The sequence below is a fragment of the Gavialis gangeticus genome, unplaced genomic scaffold (assembly GCF_001723915.1).
Source record: "Gavialis gangeticus isolate Ggan-Ray unplaced genomic scaffold, GavGan_comp1, whole genome shotgun sequence".
NCBI classification, from domain to species: Eukaryota; Metazoa; Chordata; order Crocodylia; family Gavialidae; genus Gavialis; species Gavialis gangeticus.
Genome location: NW_017729033.1, coordinates 92,795,490 through 92,802,996, shown reverse-complemented (window position 1 = coordinate 92,802,996; position 7,507 = coordinate 92,795,490). Strand labels below are relative to the sequence as shown.

The 7,507-nt window shown below is 47.4% G+C and overlaps 1 protein-coding gene across 1 annotated transcript in view; it reads left to right on the top strand.

Moving 5' to 3' along the window:
- Positions 1–353: 353 nt before the first annotated feature.
- The window catches only part of BMPR1B (bone morphogenetic protein receptor type 1B), a 541,891-nt gene continuing 534,737 nt past the window's right edge, over positions 354–7,507 (top strand). Inside the window, exon 1 of the mRNA XM_019526507.1 lies at positions 354–454. The gene's annotated coding sequence lies outside the window, so the exon portion shown is untranslated. The remainder of the gene's footprint in view (positions 455–7,507) is intronic.

The window sequence follows — 7,507 nt, the reverse complement described above, 5'->3', positions numbered from 1 at the left end:
GCACCTAATCCATTCAAAGAATGTCTGATAAGTTGCAGTACATGCATACTGCCAATATTCCTACGAAGTTGATGTTACAGTGTAAATTGCCAAATGTGAAGGAATTCTTCCCCATAGTTGATACTGTACTTTTAAAATTCTTTGATACTTCACTATCACAATGCTGAGTTTCATTGAATTGAATGTTCACAGTGTCACATATCAAAATACTGTAGTGAATATTTAACTAGCCATATGTTGTAATCATTAGAGTGTTTTCCCTCCAGATAACATTGTTTTACTTTACTCAGTAGGACTATATAGAAAGTCTCTCCCATAGTAGTAGTAAATGGAAACTCTTTTCAGTGTATCACTAATTATTTTCAAAATGTTCTTTCTTCACAGGTTGGAGCTCATTTATTTTGTTCCTGGAACAGAAGAGGAGAAAAGGGCATTTCAGGTTTACTTGATAAAGGTAAGAGCGTCTATCAATGAAGATGATAACATTCATTATTATTCAATTATAGAAAGTTTGTCAATTGAGAGGGGTTTTTTTCTTTCCTACTTTTGTGCCTTGCGGTGAGTTAAATATGTGCTAACATAATGAATGGACTGTGTAGTTTTACCATAGGTATCAGTAAAACCTCAGAAGATAAGAAAGTAGGTGTGGATCAACATGACAAAGTAGATATCAATTTGTTATGTTAGTAACTTGTGGCATTATCTGCCCTCTCCTGAATTTAAAATATTGGGTTGTTCTGCTGTGGATCTTTTCATCCAACATGTATACAGCAGTGATCTTCAACTTGCTCAGTTGTGGCAGTCCACCGCCACTGTTTTGAATATGGAGGTATCCCTGGATGAGGACCACTGTTGGTGCTTCCTTAGTTTATCTCACTGCTTCTCACCTGGGCTTTGCTGTCTCCAGATGAAACTGCCCTGTGTACCTGCTCAAATAGCTAGCTTGGAAAGGGTTGTGCCACGTGTGTCATCTTGGGTGGCTGCACTGAGTTTCTCTATGAAATGTTTCCTCCTGCATTAGAGCTCTAAGCAGCAGCAGCGGCATATTCTTGCCTTTTCCCTCTGTGGTGTCACACTTCAGCTGGACTCTGCCAGCTTTGCCCAGCAACAGATGCCGCCAAGCACTGGCCTCACAATCTGGAAAGCCGCTATTTGGCTTGCTGCATGGCCCCTGGCCATGTGCTGGGGAAACCCCGTCCCTTGCTGCATGGCCCTGACCATGTGCTGGGGAAACCCCGTCCCCTGTGGAAAACCCTGCAAACGTTTTAGACCAATTGGGGGCTTGAAATTGGGCTTGTCATCTGGCCTATAAAGGCGAGGGTGGAGTTTCCGCCCAGTGGGTGTGTGTGAGGGTGTGTGTCAGCTAGAGAGAGAGAACCCGGAGCTTCCACCGCTCAGTGGGTAGGCCCGGCTAGCTTCCCACGGCTTCTCCTGTCTCCGGAGCAACTGTGTACCGATCGGCTCGTCTTGCGCTCGGGATATCCATTGTTTTGTTTTACATCTGTTCCTTATTCGGACCGGGACGGATCATTCTGTTTTCATCCCTCACCCAAACCGAGATCCATCGTTTTTGTGTTCTGTTCTTTCGTCTCTTACCTGAACTGGGGCAGAAATCGGCCTGTGCAGCCATGTTCACACCGGTGGTGTGCAAGTGAGAGACTTTGTTTGTCGTTCGTTCGTCCCTTATCCGAACCGGGACTGAACCAAGTGTAACTGCCTGCGCAGCCACATCTACATCAGTGGCGTGTAAGTAAATAAATAAAATGTTCTGTAACCATTACGAGTCCACCTCTCCCTCTCGCAAACTAACATCAGGAGATAGAACCCACCGGGGCTACAGCCACAACCTGGCTCGCGCGCCGCACATGTGGCAAATAGGAGACAGGGACTGTGCCTCAGAAAAGTACATCCGAGAGACAGTGCCTACCAGGGCTATTTCTCTGCTAGTGTGCTGGTCAGCACCTGCCCCCACCCTGCAACAGCGCAGAGCCCAAGCGCCCTGCAGCATTTCCCCGCCACCACCAACAGGACACAGCCCCAGTGCCTGCACTGCCTGGCCGGGCCGTGGCATGCCTGCTGCCCCGGGACATGCAGCAGTAGCTGCAGGGACCAGTGTGTGTATCTGCAACCCTGTGTTCTCCACGCCATCTATTTGCTTGCCTGTTAGGGCTGAGTAGCAACAGTAGCAGCAGCAGCTGGGCAGAAACTGCTGCTTGGCACAGGGGAAATCAGGCCCTCCCTCTCACTGCTGCTGGGCAGTTTTTGCTGCGGCCACCCGGAGCCCGTGCTGCAGCAGCCTGTGATGTAGCTCCTACATCACTGCCTCTGGGCTGCCCAGCATGGCAGAAGTGACAGTGTGAAGCAGCCGTGGGGCAGCTCACAGGCGGTGGTGAAGGAGCCACACCGCAGTCCAGTGCAGTGTGGGTTCTAGGTGGCTGCAGCAAAAACTGCCTGGTGGCGGTGAGAAGGAGGGGTGGCTTTCCCCCACACTGAGCAGCGTTTTCTGCCTAGCTGCTGCTGCCACTGCTCAGCCCTGAAGGGTGAGCCCAGTGCTGGGGCCCAGGCTGAGTAGTGGTGGTGCAGGACAAACTGCTGCTCAGTGTAGGAGAAAAGAGGCCCCTTCCCCTCCCATTGCCAATGCTTCCTGGTGCTGCTGTTCGGAGCCCATGTGGGGCTGCCCTGTGTCTGCTCTGAACTGCCACCGCTGCCCCATGGGGTATCCCAGAGGTGTGGCGGTGACACGGTGGACATGCAGGACAGCCCCACGCATACTCTGAGTGGCTGTACCAGGAAGTGCCAGCAGCAGGAGGGGGAAGGGCTGTTTTTCCCCAGTACTGAGCAGCAGTTTGTCCTGCACCACCACTGCTTAGTTCAGATGGGTGAGCATGTTGCATGTGGGGTTGGGGCTGCATGAGCTGGTCCTCACCTGTACTGTGGGGCTGGGGCGGGGGGACTGGGACCAAGTGCGTTAATGAAGATATTGAAGAAAACTGGCCCTAGGGGCACTGCATTTGATACCAGTAGCCCGCCAACTTGACTTTGAGCCATTGACCACTACCCATTGAACGTGATGATCCAACCAGCTTTTTGTCCACCTTACAGTCCATTCATCCAACCCATACTTCCTCAAGTTGCTTTCAAGAATGATGTGGCAGACTGTATTACAAGCCTTGCTAAAACCAAGGTATATACTTGGTATAAATGCTTTCCCTGCATTTACAGAGCCAGTTATCTTGACATGGAAGACCATCAGGTTGGTCAGGCATGACTTGCCCTTGGTGAATCCATGCTGACTGTTCCTGATCACTTTCTTCTCCTTCAAATTCTTAGAAATGGATTCCTTGAGGACCTGCTTTATGATTTTTCTGGAGACTGAGGTGAGGCTGACTGATGTGTAGTTCTCTGGATCCTCCTTCTTCCCTTTCTTAAAGATGGGCACTGTACTTCCCCTTTTCCAGTCATCCAGCACCTCCCACATTTGCCATGAGTTTTCAGACATAATGGCCAGCAGCTCTGAAGTTGCATCAGCCAACTCCCTCGGCACCCTTGGATGGATTGCATTCAGCTCCATGGACTTGTACATGTCCATCTTTTTTAAATAGTCTCTAACCTGTTCTTTTGCCACTGTTGGTTGCTTACCTCCTCTCCAATATGTGCTGCCCAGTGCAGTGGTCTGGGAGCTGACCTTGCCTGTGAAGACTGAGGTAGAAAGGATATATTGAGTACTTTAGCCTTTTTCTCCTCATCTGTCACTAGGTTGCCTCCCCCATTCAGTAAGGGACCCACACTTTTCCTGATTTTTCCTCTGCTGACATACTTGTAGAAACCCTTCTTGTTACCCTTCATGCCCCTTGCTAGCTGCAACTCCAGTTGCACTTTGGCCTTCCTGATTTCATCTCTGCAATCATAATCTTAAACATTAGTATGTCTTTAAAACATAAAACACAGTATCTTAAAACAGTACAGAACCTGGGAATGGACAAAAAAATTGATTTGTATGCACAGATGACTTTAAAGTCTTAGGTTTGTGTACACCCATTGTACTACTATAACTATTTCAGTATATTCAAAGCAGTGTATTCCAAGAGTGTGGATTTATATTGGAGAGTTATATTGCTTTACTGTTAACTTATTCCCATAGGCATAATTAATGTATCTGCAGAAGACTGCCTCTCATGTAGCTTTAAGTGCAAGAACAGTAGGAATTGCATCAATTTATTTTGCTTGCTAGAAAAAAATCACACCAGAATAAATCTAGACAAAAATTGTTTGTGGAGAAGGTCTGAGATCTCAAACTGTAGTGAAGAAAAACATAGGTTGCTTGGGTACTAAGGGTTCCTGTACACGTCGGGAGCCTGCTCTGCATGCTGTAAATATGATGTTGGAGCAGACTCGATTAACTGAGTCTTCTCTAGCATGCTAATTAGCATGCTCCAGCCAGCCTCCATATCTAGTGTATCAGCATCCGTATGCTTCAAAATGGTGGTGTGGGCGCTTTAACTGAAGCTCCTTTGACAAGCTTTAGATAAAGCATTCCTCTCACCATTTTGAAGCATGGGGATACTGATATATGAGATGCTCCAGGTGCTTTAATTAGAGTGGCTCTTGGAGCACATGTAAAATGCCCTAAGTCCCTGATCCAAAGTCCACTGAAGTCTTTCAGTTGACTTTGAGCTGTGGGCCTTAGTTTTGTAAATTAAAAGGGCAAGTTAAATCCAGATAATTTTGCTGAATTCAATAGAATCCCCCATATGTACTCACGTGTTCTGAGATCAGAAACTGGATTTTGTTTTGCAGACTTCCCCTGATTTATAATTAGCAAAACCAGTAGCCTTTACCCTGCATTTATAATTTTAAGATTTTAGTCACTTGTGTTAATTAAATATGTAGTAGCCCCAAATCTTCAAAGTTAAATTTATATTTAATAAAATTTAAATTATATGTAATAGAGGGGAAAAAAGTTCTTGTTAATGACATAGAATTCACGGCAACGAAAGTGCTTTTTCAACCCATACATTTTTTTTAACTATTGATTATAAATCCTTATGTTCACAGACTAGGCCATTGAAGGGGAGAAAGCAGCTGTACTTCTGTTTAGGAAAATATGATCCTAATAATCTATGAACAAAGTACCAAGGCTAAAAATCAATCTCATGCTGCCAAAACTCCTATTAAAACTGGTTTTAATTGACTCTGTAGTATATGCTTGCTACAGTGCATGATATGATTGTTTGTAGCCTTGGAGTACTTGTTTACAGTGGAGTACGAAAATTATACAACTACTATTCTGTTGCCTGGTGTAGTAACTGTACTTCGGATGTAGTGTGCTAAATTATTTGTATCAAATGAATATTCATTGGGCACATGTCTAGTGGGTATTTTCTTACCAATGTATGACTTCATTACACTTTTTAAAGCACAGGCCACCCCTGCAGGCCTACACTGTTCATATGTAGAGTTGAAGTCACTCCTTTTAAGAGGATGCAGCAAAATCTCTCCTTGGTATCCTGGTAAATCCAGGCCCCTGGGTTCTGTTTTTCCCCTTTGGAGTGTCTTGATTTTCTTGGGGTACACACAGAGTATATTGTAGGTATCAAAATTGTGGAGACTGTGTGTATGTGCTATGCTGCTGTGCAGTTGTGGGAGGGTTAGGAGATTATGTTCAATTGCAGAGTCAACAGGTTCAGCTGTGTCCAGACAAGCGCAGGGCCCGTGCTACTACCTTGCAGTGTGGGGGTCTTTTTGACTCTGGGAGAACTGGGGTCAGAAAAACCCTTGCCAGAAAAAGGCAGGGCAACGCACATGGCAGTAATGTGCACTGCCCAAAACCTGGCTGGCCAGAGCCACACTCCAGCTGCCAACCAGGCTCCCTGCTGCAGAAGTGCAGCAGCTGCAGCTCCCTGAGCCCCCCCAGGAACCCAAGTAAGGCTGGTGGGGCCAGCACAGTTGCTGGCTCCAGCCTCCCCCACCCTAGGTGCTGTGTACATGGCATGGGCATTCCCCAGGGACAAGTAGCAGTGTCACACTTGTGCCTGGGAAAAGAAACATCCGTGCTAGTCTGTATGTGGCCTACAGGTGTATTCAAACAGTGCTTTTAAGTTGTTATGATGTATATTCCATTTATGTTCAGCATGAGTTGACCATTTCAACAGCCAGCAGATGGGGAAGATTAAACAGAAAAAAAGAAAAGCATAAGTATATCTTACAAATTTAAACTCTGTTTTAAACTGTTGACTGTCTGCATATTAATATATATCAAGGTTAGGAGAATGCATTCAGCTTATCACTGCCCCATCTCCCTTACTCTTTGCACCTTCCACAGTCCAAACTGATCCCAGTCTGGGGAAAGTGTGGGAACCAGCAGTTGTTCCAGTTCTCTCATTTTCAGGGGGCCTAGAACAATGGGGCAAAGTGCATTGCCTTCTCCTCAGACTAGGGACCTTGGTGTAACGAGCAGGTAGGGGACAAGTAGCAGCTGCTCCTCTGCTCAGCTCTCAGTGCCTGGGAGCCAGGTAGACTAAGCAGTATGGCAGAGCCCCGGCGCACTTTCACACCAAGGTATCTGGTGTGAGAAGTGGGTGAGGAGCAGCAGGCAATTCTTCCCCCCTTCCCCTTCCTTCCTAGTGTATGGGAGGGACAGGAGCAGCTGCACTCTGTGCCCCCTGCTGTTCAGCTGCTCTTGGGACCTGGAGTAGGCAAGCAGCACTTTTCCCCTGCCTTTGTAGACTGGGGAACATTTCCCTACTGCTCAATGCCTCCTGGTCTCCTGAGGGACTCCAGTGGTGAGGAAGTATATAGGTGTCTTTTCTTCCAGGTGAAACTCTCCTGGAAGCAAATTTTACATGGTTGGAGATGGGTTATTTTTCTCCCAGAGCTGCCATTTTTTGTTCCAAGATAAACTGTATGGAAGCTTGTACACTTGTGGTTTCTACTAGGAGACCTGCGATTCTCCAGCATATCAACAATAGTTGATATGTAATGCCTACATGGGCATGTCCAGACAAGCCCGCACGTGCCTCTTGTAGCATCTCAAACCCCTTTGAGACGCTGCAAGAGGCACATGCAGGAACGAGAAAATGTTTCCAGCACTGCAAATTTGCAGTGCGGGGGCAAAATTAGACCCTTATCCAGGGGGTCAAAAAACCCTGCAGAGACAAAAACCAGGGCAAAAAAAACCCTGCAAAGAAAAATACCTGAGGCAACTGGAGGCTGGGTCCTCCACAGAGATGCTTTGGCTGCCAGAGCGTCTCTATGGTTGGCCCTCGCTCTGGTGCTGAAGCATGCTGCCTGTCCCTGCTCCAGAGCCAGTAAGTAAGGGGTTGGGGGGCTGGAAGAAGAGGGAGGTGACCATGGGGGGGACCCCCATTGGCCCTTCCCACTCTCTCAGCTCCCTGTATTTCTGCCCCGGCCTGCCCTGCCCTGCCCCGCCTGGCCCCATCCTCCCCATCCCCAAGTCCCCCGATAACTGCCCTGAGCTACCCTGATCCCTGCCCCACCTGGCCCTACC